This window comes from Cynocephalus volans, unplaced genomic scaffold (assembly GCF_027409185.1).
Source record: "Cynocephalus volans isolate mCynVol1 unplaced genomic scaffold, mCynVol1.pri scaffold_35, whole genome shotgun sequence".
Lineage (NCBI taxonomy): Eukaryota > Metazoa > Chordata > Mammalia > Dermoptera > Cynocephalidae > Cynocephalus > Cynocephalus volans.
The window spans coordinates 2,666,104-2,683,696 of NW_026902463.1; the positions used below are offsets into that span (position 1 = coordinate 2,666,104).

General features: G+C 49.8%; 1 pseudogene; it reads left to right on the forward strand.

Moving 5' to 3' along the window:
• The first annotated feature begins 1,056 nt into the window (after positions 1-1,056).
• LOC134369059 (F-box-like/WD repeat-containing protein TBL1X) lies at positions 1,057-17,385 on the forward strand (annotated as a pseudogene).
• The last annotated feature ends 208 nt before the right edge of the window (positions 17,386-17,593 follow it).

Sequence of the window (17,593 nt, forward strand, 5' to 3'; positions counted from 1 at the left end):
ATCCCGCTGCCTGTTTGGGTGACTGAGGGAGGGTGGAAGGGAAGCAATCGCCAGGCCAGGTGGAAAGGCACCCACCTGCTCGGGTAACCAGGGCTAAGCCTGCAAACCGGCAACGTCGCCATAAACAGTGGGCAGAACCAAGTCAGGAGGAGTGGTCACTTTGAGAACCCTTGCTGCCCGATCAGCAGACAATAGAAACGGAGTGAGAGGCCCTGCCCCACCTCTGGCCGGGGAGCCGAGCATGGAGGTCCAGGTTACTCGGATGCCCCTACAGCATTCACCTCCCTGGGTTTACGAGCCCTCGAGCACCCCAGGGCCGCCTGTGGTCCACACGGGGCGATCAAGCCCCAAAGACCGGGCTGCCTGTTTTACCTGTAGCTGCACAGATCCCCCCACCGACAGCAGGGGGCCACTTTCCTTTCCTTGAGGAGGGGGTGTTGCAGCTTCCCTACTGCCCTCAGACCCCTACGTGGACCCCCAGCACCTCCTTCCATGCCTCATGCCACTGCCTTCTTTTCGCAACGCGGCTGTCATCCACAAGCAGTAGCCGTCCTGGCTCTCCTGAACTTTTCCTTAGAAACCTTCATCCAAAATTCCTTTGAGTTGCCAAGCAGCTTCCCACACAGGCAGTAACGGAGACACATTGGGGGAGGAAGGGGACACAGAGAGGCTGCGGCACTGAGCTCCCGCAAAGAATATGTGAACCGATGGGTCGGGGGACTCCCAGAGTTGGATTTCTGCAAGAGACAGCCATCCAGGGCACGTGGGGCAGCCTCCACTCTGTTCCCTTTTGCTTCTTAATAGCACTGAAAGGGTCCTCCCATGAAGGAACCTCATCCCTTCCCCAGTCTTCCTTGATCTCACACTCGTCTCTCTCCCCCTGCCCTTTCCTGCCTGCCTGACCCCACATCGGAAGCCGCAGTCCTGCAGCAGTGGCCACCCCGTTAATGAAGCGTGGTTGAAATCCGCGCTGCCCCCTTCAGAGCTTGCTGGCTCTGCCCGCTCTTCCTGCTCTGGTCTCACCTGCCTGGCCTCCCTCTCGCGGCAGGTTTTTCCCACTCAGCCTTCACGTTTGGGATCGAGAGCCACATCAGCCAGTCCAACATCAACGGGACGCTGGTGCCGCCCGCCGCCCTCATCTCCATCCTGCAGAAGGGGCTGCAGTACGTGGAGGCTGAGATCAGCATCAACGAGGTACGTGATGTTTGCGGGGCTGGGCTTCCCAGCAGCGGGGTCTCGGGACCCCAGTCCAAAGCCCGCGTGTGCTTCCTGCAGGCGTCTGAGAGCAAGCTGGGGTTGTTTGTTTGGTTATTGTTACACTTTGAGCATCCCAAATCCGAAGTCCTAAATGTTCCAAAATCTGAAGTTTTTGAGCATCAATGTGATCCTCAGAGGAAATGCTCACTTGAACATTTCAGATTTTGGATTTTCAGATTTGGGGTGCATAACCAGTAAGTATAATGCAAGTATTCCAAACTCAGAAAAAATTTCACACTGTGAAACGCTTCTGGTTCCAAGCATTCCTGGGAGCCTGACAGAGGGCATAACCAGAGGGACAGTCAGGGACAGAGAGATGATGGCCCTGTGTTAAAGTGACTTCAGGTGCTGGTTTCACGACTGTGCTCTTTGTGGAGCTGATCCGGGGAAGGATGGAACAAAAACCATCAATTAAAATCATACAGATCCTCTTGTATCCCCTGCCACCTTCTAGATTGGGGCTGTGCCGATTTGATAGAAATTTTGAAAGTCAGTTATTTGGGATTTAAACAGATCCCTTCTCCTCCCTGGCTCCTTCATCTGTGCTCTCGGGATTCAGCTGAGTCCCACACGGATGAGTCCACGTGTCCCAGTTCTATCCTGCCTTCCTCAAGTTCAGAGCACACAAAAATGTGTTTCTCCGTCCACGAGGCAGAACCCGGAGCAATGAGGGTTTCATGTGATTCGAGTATTTAGAAAGCACGTCTTACTTTTAAGTGTGTACAGAAATGTTTTTGATAGTACCAGAGAATCGAAAGATGTTCAGACAAAAATGTGAATCAGAAGCCCAGACTGGAGCTCCCTCAGTACAGCGTGGTGTTGACAACACCAAGTCAAGGGTGATCCCCTTACCGGTCATCTTTAAAAAAAAAACAGAAAAATATGAATCAGAAGTAAACGAGGTCATTGTCGGTTGTATCGTGGCTATATTCTGTCTAAACCCTGAACCCAGGGCATCGTTTCAAGTAGCTGCAAGTGCTTAATTTATTAGATCAGATGGGCACGTGCACCAGGAAGGAAATCCTGAATGTTGCAGGCATCTCTAAATCGGGGCCGATGCTTCCAAAGACTTACTCCTCCCACAAAAGTGGGTACTAAGAGATTCCACACTTGCCGTGGCACCAGACGGGGTTTCTCCTGCTCAGCATTATGTACATTTGTGGCTGGACCCTGCTCTGTAGTGGGGACTGTCCTGTGCACTGGAGGATGTGGACCAGCATCCCTGGTCTCCACCCACCAGCTGCCAGTAGACCCCCTGCCAAGTGGTGACAATGAAAAATGTCTCCAGTCATTCCCTGATGTCCTCCAAGGAGTCAAAATTACTCCCCCCATACACACACCCCTGCCCCTGTTGAGAATCCTTGCATCAGGGATATAGCACTTTTGTCTAGGAATAAAGGAGACACGTTCACATATCCTTAATGCCCCAGTTCAGGTTGACACTTACCAAATATCAGGTCTCCCTCAGGACAGCCACCATACCTAGTTCTTCATCGACGATTCCCCTTGTCCACCTCCCGGTCCTTGGCCCACCATGGAGTCCCTCTGCCCTGCCCCTACAGTCCGGGCACCTGCTTGATGCCGCCGACCCCCGACCCCAGCCCCTGAGCTCCCAGGCGTCTCTGTTTCTGGGCCACCTTCCTGCACCTCTCCCACCTGGAAGGCAGAGTCTGGTCCTCGATGTCCTCTTTTGCGGTTGCTGACGGCTGCCCTTGGCTTACTTTCTCAGGATGGCACGGTGTTTGACAGCAGCCCCATAGAGTCCCTGTCCCTGATAGACGCTGTGATGCCCGACGTGGTGCAGACACAGCAGCAGGCGTTCCGCGAGAAGCTCGCGCAGCAGCAGGCCAGTGCGGCGGCCGCAGCGGCAGCAGCAGCGGCTGCAGCAGCAGCCACGGCAGACACGGCAGCCCCGGCAGCAGTTTCCCAGCAAAGTCCACCAAAGAACGGAGAGGCCACGGTCAACGGGGAGGAGAACGAGCACACGCAATAATTAAGTGTGGGGCTTCTGGCGCTTTATTGTGCTTCTAAAGCTGGGCGAATGCAACGACTTCTTAGAGATCTGCCTGCTGTCAACTTCTCACCAGTTGCTTTCCAGTGCTTGCTTACTGTACGGCCGGAAGACCTTCACATTCCCCGTTTGTCACCTAAATCCTTAGACCTGACCTTCTCGACACACATCCTGGATTTTATGAAATCCTGCTGCCCTGCTCCTGAAGGCTCGCGTGTAACAGGGACAAGTACCAGATGATCACTGTCCAACATAAGCAAGTATCTCTCTCAGCCTTCCATGCAGAGGGTTTTCAGCCAAATTATGGTCTAGTAGGCGAGCCCATGGTCAGTGCAAGGGCACCACGCCCTGAACACCAGACATCATCTTACTTGGTCATTGCAAAACCCCGGGAGGTTAGACCTGTTAGCTAATCGCCCAAGAGTATGCAGTAGATGAGTCAGAGCTCGACAATCATATCACAAAACTTGCTCAGGCCCGGTGCACCTTCCACCAACTAACTCCCACATCAGAAAATCTATTTAAAACTAGAACAACAGAGACAAAAGAGGTGCCATGTCCTGGGACCCAAAGTCAGAATGCAAGGCATGCCTGTGCTCCATCAAGGACCTGAGCCATTCTGCCACCCCTCTGGTCTGAGGTCGGCTCCTTACCCGTTCCCCATCTCTGGTCGTTTCCTCTGGAGGCTGTTCCCTGCAGTGGCCGTGGGAGTGGGAGTTCTTCTACCCAGGCTGCGTCTGGGCACTGACCCCTGCCCCAGGGAGCCCAGCCTCCTTCTCTTGCTGGTGCACGTGGCTAACACACCCTCGCTCACTGCTCTTAATTTCTGCAGCAGCCAGCTCAACCCCCTTCTCAGCACCTCATGCCTGGTCTGCAGACCAGCCTGTTGGGGCGGCAGCATGCCACGGCCGCCTGTGGATAAGTGAGCAGGTGACAGCCTACTCTGCATGCCTATACAGAGTCCCAGGCCCCCACTGCACGGCTGGCTAGGACGCCAGCTGTCCTCTCGCCATCACCAGGGGATGGATCCACCAAACATGGAAGATCATTTTGCTTATCTTCATCTTCTCCCAGCCACATGGGAACTTGGGAAGCATAAAAGAAGTAGGGTTTTTTCACAGCCCCGCTGTTCCTGAGGGTAGGCTGTGAAGATTTTGTGTCAGGCTTCTCAATCCAAGCAGGGTCACCAGACATTTTCCTATTTTTATGTGTTGACCCAGAAGCAGTGGATCTTAGGTTACCAGCCACTGAGAAGTGAGTCCTTCTCTTCCTGGGGTTTTCCACCAAAATACCTGAACAAGAAGATGTAACAGCAGACTCAACTCTACACAGCATTACAAAACTGTCAGCTGCTGCTGACTCTGTGCTAGTTAGATCGGACCGCTGCCTTCTCTTTCCCATAAAGCAGGGGCTACTAAACTTTCCCTAAGGGGCCAGACAGTGGCTGTCACAGGCTTTCAGGGCCAGGCAGTCTCTGTCACAGTGACCCAACTCTGTCTTGAAATGCAGAAGCAGTTGTCCTCTTCTGCTCGGGCTGCTGTGACAGAGCACTGCAGATCTGCGGCAGAAACAGCAGACATTTCTCCCCGCAGGCCTGGAGGCTGCAAGTCTGAGCTCCAGGTGAGGCAGACTGGTTCCTCCTGAGTCCTCTCTCCTTGGCTAGTAGACACCATCGTCTCCCTGTGTCCTCACATGGTCGTCCGTCTGTGTGTGTCTCTGTCCTAATCTCCAATCCTTATAAGGACATCAGTCGTATTGGATTATAACCCACTCTAACAACCTCATTTTACCTTAATCACCTCTTTAAAGACCCAGTCCCCAAATACAATCACCGTCTGAGGTACTGGGGTCACGGTTCAACCCATATCAGTCGCTGCAGGTAATGCATAAATATATGGGAGTCGGTAAATAACTTTAACGTTATTTATGAGGAGAGGCTGCAGCAGGCTAGATTTTGGCCCTTGGTTCATAGTTGACTGGCCCCAGTTTTATGGAATAAATTAGTGTATTCCTCACTCAAATTTGAAGACTGGCAAAATACAAAGAGACATAAAATACCCAATCACACAAAGCCATGATTTAGTTATAATCATCAGAGATGGTATCGCCTAGTACATAAAAACAAGGTGTTCCTAAAACAGAAGCCCCCTGAGAATGAGTTTCCTTTTTATTGATGAGCCACGTGCCTTTTTGTGTTTCCTACAACAGATAATCACTCAAAACCCATGCAAATTGACTGTGACATTGAGATTCCACCCAACAAAGCCACAGTCCTTCGGGGCCATGAGTCCGAGGTGTTCATTTGTACCTGGAACCCTGTCAGCGATCTGCTGGCTTCTGGGTGAGGATGTCAGGGGCGGGACGCTCCATGGTCAGGGGAACCCCTGCTCGCCTCTGGCATTCTGCCTCAAGGGACACGTGCTGTTGTCTGACCTCGTCTGTCACGTCTTCCCGACATGAGCAGATCCCGAGCAGGTCCTGTTAACTCCACAGCTCTGTGTGTCTCGGATTGTGAAGTCGACATTCCACGCCGTGTTCTCCATGGGATGGGGAGCAAAGACATTTAAAACTGATAAATGCGGAGGTGGGGAGGAGAGGAGGGGGGATGGATGGGAGGGGGGGAAAGAGCTGTTCCCACCAAGAGCCGACGTGCGTGTGTTTTTATTCTGCAGGTCTGGAGACTCGACGGCCAGGATATGGAACCTTAATGAACACAGCAACGGGGACTCTACCCAGCTTGTACTGAGGCAATGTATACGGGAGGGGGGACACGATGTCCCCAGTAACAAAGATGTCACCTCACTGGACTGGAACGTAAGCATCTTCCACCCCCTGGGCCCCTTGAAATGTGTGGTGGCCCTGCCCTGAGCTGTGGGCTCACAGGTGCTCTCCATCTCCAAGAGATCCTGCTTAGGCCATGGCGGGCACAGAATGAGCTGGGTGTTGGGTGGCCGTGCCTTCCCATGGTCAGCACACATGAGCGAGTCAAGCCTGATGGCGCTGAGAGGGGGACCTCACAGCATGAAGGTGGGACCCCCGGAAGGCTCAGCTGGGGAGCTGTGACAAGCAGCCAGGAAAGAAAACTTTCCACCTGGAGAGCTCAGGACCAGCAGCTAAGTGCATTTATACGTGGGACACATGCCGTTCAACTTCTTTTTGCTTTCTGCATAGTCTTAGGATGACTTTCTGTAGGTATTTTAAATTCTGTCCTTAATTAGACAGCACACATGTTGAGTGGTTCCAGTGTGGCTTTCTCACTTCCTGGTCCACATGCCTTGCATTTAATTTAACAGCAGTGTGTGCTGAAGTAGTCAGAGATGACCCGTTAGTCTCTTAATGTGGCATTAGTTATCGGCTTAGGAATATTCTAGACTTGGGATCCTGGCGATTTCTGTGTGCTTTTCTGGTGCCACCACTACTAAGCTGCTTCTGTGGGTTTGTGTCTCTTTCTGGCCCGCAGAGCAATGGGACGCTTCTGGCCACAGGTTCATATGACCGTTTTGCAAGGATATGGATGGAAGACGGTAGTCCTGTGTCTGTCGTGTTGAGGTTGGACAGGACCTTCTTCTGTATGTAACCGTGAAGTGAACAGACCATGACCTTGAAGTCAACATGTTTGTCTGTATTTGTTTTACATAACACGTAATCTGGCCAGCACCTTAGGCCAACATAGAGACCCCATCTTTGCCTTGAAATGGAACAAAAAGGGGAATTATATTTTGAGTGCTGGTGTAGACAAAGTGAGTATTAACTTAAAACAAATACTTTCGATCTATACATGTTTATTTTCATTCTCCAGATAACACGATGTTTTCTTTGAATTCTTAGGCTTTCTCCTTCCCCTTAAGAAATCAAAAGGACCTGTATAGGTTTTGTTTTTGTAATTTTGATCTTCGTGTTAATTTAACATATAATCTCTGTCAGTATATTCCACTGTTCTACAGACCTCTGTGCAAAGTGTCTCTTCTTTTGAGGTTCATAGTTTAATGATAAAGAGAGGAAAATCTCCAGACTGTGTTTATCAATGGCTGGACAGAGCAGGGGGTGTGGGTGTGCTCTGTGTAAACTTTCACCCCTAGACTGATGTTAGTGACACAGACTGTTCTCTTAGCAGACTTCTGCTCTCCTAATTTGATAAGCTCCTTTTTCCCACTGTAGACTGCACAATTCCTGAGCAGGAGTAAAACGGACCCAGGGACAGGGCACTGTCCCCTGACAGGCCACGGAGCCAAAGTGGGACTCCTTTACTCTGCACTTGGACAGGGCTGCCAGAGAGATGTGATGGCTTTAGAGCCGGGTGCCTCTCTAAGCCATCATGGGGTGGAAGATCCCAGAACAAAGAGGAAGGAGACATAGAACCATTCCCCCACAGAAACTACACTGGTTTCATGATAGTTTGAAAACTTTACTCTGTTACTGCTTTCTGTTCATTCAAGGTGTAAAATTTAATATAAAATAATAAACGAACTCTAAACATCATCACATTCTTGGAGAAGTCATGGGTGCACTTGGCAGGGTACAGCCCACACAGGCGATAACTGGCCCATCACCTGTTCTTCTAAATAAAGTATTATTGATACACAGCCACTCTCATTTGTTGAGAATTGTCGGTAGCCGCTTTCACCCCTTAGTGGCTGAGTTGAGGAGTTGCAATAGAAGACCATTGGACCTCAAAGTTTAAGGTATTTACCAGGGGCCCCATGACAGAAAGAGTGCCAGCGCCTGTATGTGGATATAACTGTGTAGGTCAGTGAATCATTTGTTCCTTTTCTCTATATTTAAGCCAAGAAACTCTTCATTCAGACTTGGGAGCCTAATTTATTATAATATAAGAAAAGATAAGCTGCTGTGGTTGACACACTAAATGTGTCGTGTAACTATCATCAAATTTTTCCCAAGATGTTCTAGTTCAATTAATACGCATACACAGCACTCTGTCATGCCTTCAGTAGGCCATTGGTAACTGCCACTTGAATTATGAAAATAATTCAAGAAAATGATCGCTAACATTTACAGCAAGCAGGCATTAGTATGTTCAATTCCATTTTACAGAGGAAGAATTGGAGCGCCAGAGAGGTTTATTACCTTGTCTAGTGACACACAGCTGGTGCAGCGTGGAGGAGGATCAGTCCCTGGTTACCAGTAACTCTGCCCTCCGACTTGCCGAGCATTCTAAATCGTTTCCTGGCCACCTTCCCACCTGGCGGATCTTTATTGTACATTCATTTGTGTATTTCTCACCTGTTATTTATTTTGACTCTACCAGGTGACGGACTGTACGATCAGTAAAAATGCATATTTGGAATCATGTTAGTCTTTTGGGTCATGTATGTCCCTCTTTACTCCTTAGTCAATCATGGCAGGAATAATAACAGTGTCCTTGAACATAATACCCATGGAGAAATGTAAATTATGATGATGCTGGTGTGACCTTCAGTGTATGCTTAACCCAAAGTGACAAAAATATATTTCACATTCTCAAAGCTTTTGTGAAATGTTTTCTTTGGTTCAATGTATATTTAACATACACGTCAACTAATTGTTCCAGTGACTGATTGTAGTATGTGAAAATGTATCAGACATTTGTGAGTTTACTTACAGTTTGACCCTTGAACAGCACAGGTCCACTTATACATGGTACTTTTTTGGTCTGGTAAATACTGCACAATGCTATAAATGTCTTTTTCTCTTCCTTATGATTTTCTTAATAACATTTTCTTTTCTCTAGCTTATTTTATTGTAAGAATACAGTGTGTGTATATATATATATATATATATATATATATATATATATATATATATATAACACAGAAAACATGTTTTAATTGAACATTAATGTTATTGGTAACAAGTCAGATCAATAGTCGGCTATTAGTAGTTCCGTTTTGGGGAAGGCAAGAGTTACACGTGGATTTTCAACTGTGTCCTGGTCGGTAACCTAACCCGCCCATTATTAAAGGACCGATTGTACTCACAATATATAATCCACATTTGTTTGTGCTTGAGAAATTAAGAAAACAGTTGCAGACAAACAGTGACAGGTGGTCTAGAGCTGACCCCAAATGTAGGAATACCATGTTTAAAAGACACTTGCTGCTCTGAGTGATCCCTCTGAATGTTTCTACAATCAACCGAAAACATAACCAGCTCTTAAAATGAAATCTTTATGAAGTCCCACTGACAGACAGGTGTAAAGTTTCCAATGTCGTTGAAAATTCCAGTTAATGAAGACTTAATTCCAATGGTATTTATGGAGCTGCCCCTGGCTGCTGCTTTAAGTATGTTCCTAGCATCAGTAAGTTCATCAGAATTCATGATTTACTTTGTGTTCCGAGTTGCCGATCACCTTTTTCCTTACTGTAGACCCATAAATCAGAGCCTGACCCGGGCATAATCCGATGGCTTTGTCACATCGCGTGGTCCTGGTTCATGGATGGTCGGTGAGGGGAATTTCCAGAAATGTCTGTTTGTGCAGCTCTTCATTTGGAAAACTGCTCGAAAGACATTTAGATATGTTTTGGTACAGGTATTTTAGCGTTTTGGGATGAGGGGGCATCACCACTGATTTGGGTAGTTTTCTCAGTTATCAGTTAAGGCTGCTGTGTCCGCTGCAGTAGGCACCAGCTCATGTGGCTGTAGGTCATCACATGTGGCCGTCCAAACTGCTGTGTGTAAAACACGCTGTGATTCCAAGTCCTAGAATGGGGGGCAAGAAAGAATGTCAGATACCTCATTAATATTTTTCTATACTGATTACATGTTGAAACAATAGTATTTTGGCATTATTGGAGTGAAATAAAATACACTGTTAATGAATTGTACCAGTTTCTTTTTTTCTTTTTAATGTGGTGACTGTAAAATTAAAAATTAGTGTAGTGACTCACATGATACCTCTATGGGACACTGCTAGGCAGTTAGCTTATTTGGGGAGAGCATGGTGTCACACCAAGGTCAAGGTTCAGATCCCCTTACCAGGCAGCCACTAAAAACCCCCAAACAACAGAGAAAAGAACACTCCCCTCTGCTTCCCCTTCTCCTACTAATATGACCTGTCCTCATCCTGAACTTCCTACAGCTTCCCGGAAAAATTAAAGGAATAGCTCTATTGGACTGTGATGGTTTAGAAGGAATAAGGTCCCACTGTCTTTTCTTGTATGATGCACTTTTCATGAGAAAACTTTGCAAGAAGAATAATTACTAACTTTTTCCTTTGTTTGTGGCGTGCAGACAACAATCATTTGGGATGCCCACACAGGAGAAGCCAAACAACAGTTTCCTTTCCTTTCAGGTTAGTTTTGTTTTGATTTTGTAATTTAAAAGGAATGATTCAGAGTTCTGTGAAATGTCCCTTAAAGTAATTGTGAATGCACAGAGGGAGCAGCCTGTGGAACCTCGCTGGTGGGAAGGAGACCCATTTTATGTTAAGTGTTGTCGTTCAGGTTTGCAAGGTACAGACGCCTCAACACCCACCTGCTCCCGAGTCTGGAAACACCAGCCAAAGAGCCAGGGCAGGCTTCTCTGTCCTGCTGCTCCGGGAGGGCTGCTGTGTTGGGGTCCCCGACACCACTCCGTGTTTGGCAGTCTGCTGGGTGGACACACAGGACTCAGCATACACACCTAATCTTCTTGTGGGAACAGATACAAAGCAACATCAGGAAAGGGAAGAGGCATGAGGGATGAAGTCCCAGGGAGAACAGACGTGAGCTCCCCGGGGAGTCGCACGGGATCTGCTTAATTCCCCCAGAAGTCAGCTGTCTTCCAGGGAAGCCCGTTAGAGACTTGGTGCTGAGGGTTTTCATTTGGGGCTGGTCACATGGAGGCACCCATTGCCGACCCCATGCCCGATTCTAGACTCCCAGAGTCAAGCAGGTGCTCAGCACAAACTGCACTGTTTGCACGGACAGCACAGGCAGGGGCCGTTCCCATCAGTGAAGGAATGGTGAGAGCTCGTATCATAAGAGGTTGGTCAGACCTTGATGGCTAAGCCTCAAAGCACTGAGCTCCTGGCCCTTGAAGACATTACCTGGTTACAATGGCCCGAAACGCTATGTAGGCAGCACCCTGTTCTCTGTGTGACGTGTGCTCTAGTGAGGCACTGTTCACAGCCCTCAGGCCATGAGCTTTCCCAGTCAGGGTTCTGTGAGCACAGGGCACAATTCCAGAGCTTCTCTTTCTCAGAAGCAGCCTGTGATGATCCTGAATAAAAGGGACTCGCTGAGATTCCTAAGGAGAAGGGGCACACCACGTGAGCAGCTCCCTCTCCCCCTTGCTGTTCCTTCCCGAGCCCCCCGCCTCCGGCCGTCACCTCTCACTTGATGCGTAAATGCCTCTAGGGAGTGTTCCAGTGGGAGTGCCTCAGGGGAGCAGAGACTATACAGACATGAGCAGTGCATGGCCATGAGGTCCCCGGAGTGCCAAGTGATCACTTGAGCAAGTGGGTGCCTGAGAGGAGGTGGGAGCAGCCGCCCTCAGCCGCAGACCCGCTCCTTGTAAGTGGACAGGCATGAGGCTTGGAGGCCACAGGTACAACAGCCATGGGGACTAACACATCTGTACCCCTTCTCTGGCTGGTAGCTGTGCTGACGGCCTGAGATGGCTTGTCTCACTCCATGCTCAGCGTCCCCTGAGGGCTTATCAGAACATCCTTGTGTGCAGCTGAGACCCCAGTACCTGACTGATGGACAGAACAAGGATGGAGTCTGGCCGCTCTGCCTTCACCACCTGGTCTTTACGTGTTCTTCCAACATCTTGGGGCACTGGCTCTGAGGACAGAACGAGGGCTGGGCTTTTAACAATGGCCCTGGGCATTTCGGTGCATTGGAAATTGTCTGGATTTGCTGCTGCTGTCTCAGCAAAGAACCCAGAAAGTAGAGAATGAGAACGTAACTAAAGTGCAGCATTAGTTAACCTTTGTATTGTTCCCATCGTCGTTACTTCTGAGGTCCCTTCAGGGGCAGGGCTCACACTAGATTAAGGAGTTGGGAAAGCTGGGACATGGAGAGGTCTAGCGGGGAGTGACCAGAGGGCAGTCACCTCAAAACCCTCAGCAGAGCCGAGGGTCTCTTGGACTCAGGGAGGGTGTTCCTCACGAGTCCTGAACCTTTCACCCAATTTCATCCCTAATATGGGATTCTTGTTGACTCTAATTATCCCCGAATCCATGGGATGCATTAATGTGTTGCAGGATTTTTTTTTTTTTTTAATTGGGGTGTCTTGAGCAAAGGCTATGAAATCTTTTTCCTCTTCTTTTTCCTGCTCTCTCTGTGAAAGCAAGTCTAACAGGCCCACCGTGGTGATACTGCTCAAGCAGGAAGGTGCGGGGGCAGGCAGCCAGCACACCTCACCTGCCCTTTCTCACCTGTGCCGTGGGAGCAAGAGATGCTGCATGTCGTGGGGCACAGAAAGGGCCACGGGGCCTCTCTCCAGAGGCATCTTGTCGTCCCTGCAAATGTGGGAGGAGAGGGTCTTTAAGGTCTTTAAACCTAAGAGTCAGTTCACGAGGGAATATGTTTTATCGTGTTACTAGATATGGCTTCTCCACCATGCTGTCAATTGTTCTAAGTCAGCTGAGCTCTGTGCACAGCTGATAAATGTCAGCGTCCTCCCTGTCTTTCCTGCTCCACAGCCCCTGCTCTTGATGTGGACTGGCAGCACAACACTACCTTTGCCTCCTGTAACACAGACATGTGTATTCATGTATGCAGACTTGGCTGTGACCGCCCAGTCAAAACCTTCCAAGGACACACAGTAAGTGGGACTTCTGAGTTTCAGACTTGAGTTCATGAGAATGTGATGCGGGAGCCTTTTTATATATTTTTTTTTTACCTAGAATCAAAGGATGCCATGACAGCAGACCAGTTCCTCTGCAGACCTTTGCTCTTGAACTGTTGCAGCTACCCTAGGCAGCTGGATTAAATCAGTGACGGGAAGGCAGTGAGAAAAAGTGACCCTGAGGTGATCTAGATGTTGGACTTTGTGGCAAAGGCTATGAAAAAAATGTACGAGGATATAAAGGAAAAGATGCTTGTAATAAGTGAATAGATGGGGAGTGTCAGCAGAGAATCGAAATACTATGTTTGGGGAGTAATAAGTGAATAGATGGGGAGTGTCAGCAGAGAATGGAAATACTATGTTTGGGGATCCCCTGTTAAAGCAGAGGGGTCTGATCAAAGCCCCTGGGGAGTTCCCATCATGCCCCCAATTTAAGGGAATTCAATTCCATTGTCCTCAGTGCCTTTGCCTTTCATTACTACCCACCAGTCTCAGCTCCCAGCCCAATGCGTTCCTGCTTCCAAAAGAAGGTTCTTTGGAGCACAGGTATCCATTGCCCCATGAATATCTGGCTGTGGTTACAAAGGGACACTTGCGTTTTCTGGTCTAAACTTGTTTCACCACTAATCCTGGATGATCTGCAATCTTTTAATAGTGCTGCCCGCAGTCTGTGTGTGCCGTAGGGTACAAGGTCACATAGCTATGTGATTTCCAGCTGCCGTGCCCGGGATTTTACCACCGTGCCACCACTTGGCTCTTTAAATGGCTCTCCTTGTGGCTAATCGTTGGAACAAGCCTCAAGCGAAATGTGGCTGGGCCTAATTCTTCCTGAGACTTTTGAGCCACTTCTCGATGCTTCCTAGTAATTGTGACTTGGGCTGAGAGTGGCGGGTGGGTGGAGGTGGCGCTCCATTCCCAGGAGGGTTCAGCTTGAGACAGTTCATGGTGACTGGCTCCAAATTACTGGGCCCCAAGAAACCTACCCATCGATTCTCCTGTCAGCATCCGCAGCCAGAACCAGCTACCCTTGTGCACATTGACACACGCCCACACTCCCACACATGCATGCACTCACTCACACCTCCAGACTCGAGCACATGCACGCACACACATACATGCATACACACTCGCACACACGCAGGCACACTCAAGCGTACTCGCACGCACACTCACATGCCTGGACACTCATGTATGTGTATGAAAACCCACACACACTCACATGCATGCCCACTCACACTCCTGGACACTCACATCTACATATGCACACCAGCATACATGGCCACTTGCTTAGACACATGTCCATGTATTCATACACATCCATGCACTTACACACGTCTGCACACTTACACACCCCTGGGCAATCACAGGCACCTCTGTGCACATGCCACTCTTCAATCTGACCCTTTCATCCTCCCCTTGCTCACACAGGAGCCCACTCCCTGGACTCCAGGCTTTCTTCCTCCCTTTTCCCAGGCCATCCGTGCCATGTGGAACACTGATGTGGCCCTGCCACTTCTTTGCTTCACACCCTTCACAACTCAGTTTCCTTAAAAAGTAGTGTGACCATATAATTTATCCTCCAAACCAGAGTTCTTAGGTGTGTGAAATTATTTAGAAAATGAATTATGAGTGTGAAGTTAGTTAATTGTTGGGCTGGACAGCAGGCATAATATTGTGGGATTGTCCTGAGCAGATGGGGCCCTACAGTCACCCTAAGGAAAAGACCCTTGTGGGTGCACCTTCTACTTGGTCTCCATGTGCGGCACAGTGTTCCTCTGCCACAGGCTGTTCCTTTGTAGAACCGTGTTCCCTGTGTGTCCCCCTCTCCCTTGCCTGCCGTGTACATTTGCCTTTGTCCCCCGGGGCTTAGCCTCGGGATCTCGGGGCCCTGGTGGCCCTCAGGAACAGTCCTGTTCCTTTGTGCATCCAGCATGCTGAGCTGCCTGGTAGAACTCCCCTGCCCTTTGTATTTCCAGGCTGTTTGCACTGGAGGGCAAGCCCCTTGGGTGGGTTTTGTTTCTCCTGTGTGTTCTTACAGAGCCACCCTCTGGGCTCTGGCGTGTGCTCGTGCACTTGGGGCACACGGGCCTCCTGTTCCCCGTGGAACCACACCGTGGATGAGGGGTTTCATTTGTCTGCATTGACCCCTGGCCACTGCCACTCGCCAGAAAAAGGTAGCAGATTTAGATAGAAGCAGTAGCTGTAGCATTAAAAATGCACAGGGAAGTGATTTCCATGTCCAGTTTTAAAACAGCTGTGGTTTTGGTGTTTTTATTTGCTACCTATACTGTATGTGAATTCTTCATTTGCTTCCTTCCTAGTATGGAATTTTTTTCCTTCAAGAAATATTGATGAGGGTGGCTGCTCATTTGTGGTATATGGCTGTCCTTTTATATAAATGAACAAGGCAAAGTGATGAAAAAGGAAAACGCATGGCCTCCCAGGCTCTTTGCTTTGCTTATGGGGAAAGTCCCAGGTGGCCGGTCAGCAGGATGACAGAATCTTGCTTCCCCTGGAGGATGGCCAGCAGGATGACAGAACGCTACTGCCCCCAGCAGCAGTCTCTGGTGGACGGTAGGCAGGATGAGAGAGTGCTACTGCCCACTTGTGTACAGCTGCTGGGGTGACAGGGTGCTACTACCCTCTTGTGGACAGCCACTGGGATGACAGAGCACTATTGCCCCCTGGTGGATGGCAGGATGACAGAGCACTACTGGCCCCTGGTGAACCGTAGTCAGGATGAGAGAGTGCTACTGCCACCTTGAGGACAGTCAGTGGGATGACATCGCACTACTGCCCCCTGATGGACGGTAGGCAGGATGAGAGAGTGCTACTGCTCCCTTGAGGATAGGCAGGGGGGTTACAGAGCAACATAGCCCCTGGTGGATGGTCGGCCGGGTGACAGAGCCCTGTTGCCCCCTGGTGGATGGCTGGGTGAGAGCGTGCTACTGCCCCCTGCTGGATGGCAGGGTGACAGAGTGCTACTGCCCCCTGGTGGACGGCCACCATGATGACAGAGCGCTTCTGATCCCTGGTGAACGGTAAGCGGGATGAGAGAATGCTACTGCCCCCTTGAGGACAGCCACTGGGATTATAGAGTACTATTGTCCCCTGGTGGACAGTGGCTGGGATGACAAAGCACTATTGCCCTGTGGTGGATGGTCGGCCAGATGACAGAGCACTTCTGCCCCCTGCTGGATGGTTAGCAGGATGAGAAACTACTGCTGCCCACTTGTGGACAGCTGCTGGGATTACAGAGCACTATTGCCCCCGGTTGACCATAGGGAAGTTGAGAGAGTGCTACTGCCCCCTGGTGGAGGGTAGCAAGGAAGAGAGGGTGCTACTGCCCCCTTGTGGACAGCCCCTGGGATGACAGAGCACTACTGCCCCCTGGTGGACAGCAGGCAGGATGAGAGAGTGCTACTGCTCCCATGAGGACAGCCAGAGTGGTTACAGAGCACTATTGCCCCTGGTGGACAGCGGCTGGGATGACAGAGCACTATTGCCCCCTGGTGGATGGTCGGCCAGATGACAGAGGTCTTCTGCCCCCTGCTGGACGCTAAGCAGGATGAGAAAGTACTGCTGCCCACTTGTGGACAGCTGCTGGGATAACAGAGCACTATTGCCCCTAGTGGATGGTCGTCCGGATGACAGAGCACTGTTGCCTCCTGGTGGACGGCAGGGTGACAGAGTGCTACTGCCACCTGGTGGACGGCCACCATGATGACAGAGCGCTACTGCCCCCTGCTGGATAGCCACTGGGTCTGTTCTCAGGCCTTGATATCCTTTCCAAACCCGTTCTATTTTTCAGAATGAGGTCAATGCTATTAAATGGGATCCTTCTTGAATGTTGCTAGCATCCTACTCTGATGACATGACATTAAAGGTAAAGTTGACATCTGTAGGGATGAGCTCTTTTACCCTAAACAGCCCACAGTACTGAACGGAAGTCTCACATGTGGGGGTTATCTGTACTGAGTCCTCTTCCTTCCTCTATAATTTGTCCCATTACTGACTGTCAGATTAGCTCTCGCCCAGTGAACTCTGATGTAGCAGTCAAGGGTCCTGCTAGGAGTCCCAGCCCTTCCTGGGCAATGACCTGCTGTTTTTTCCAGTAGGACACTCCAATGGCTTGTGTACGGTTCACAGCCAGCAGTCTCTTGGCTCACTGGAGGGACATAGCTTGCTCATATTGTTACCACTGTGTTCTCTAGATCTGGAGCATGAAGCAGGACACGTGTGTGCACGACCTGCAAGCTCACAGCAAAGAGATATACACCATCAAGTGGAGTCCCACCAGGCAGGCCACCAGCAACCCCAACTCCAACATCATGCTGGCGAGGTAAGGACAGGACGCCTGCACAGCCCAGCCGCGGCTCCTGAACTCAGCCTGGCCCGCTGTCACTGAGGCAGCAGCACAGCAGCAGAACTTCCTCATACGCAGAGAGAACAGGACGTTTTGCTGGAGCATTGAACGTCGTAGCTCCGTTTTGAAGGGGCCGAGATAGAACTTTTAAGTGAGACTGGGAGAAGGCACTTTTAAGTAAGACTGGG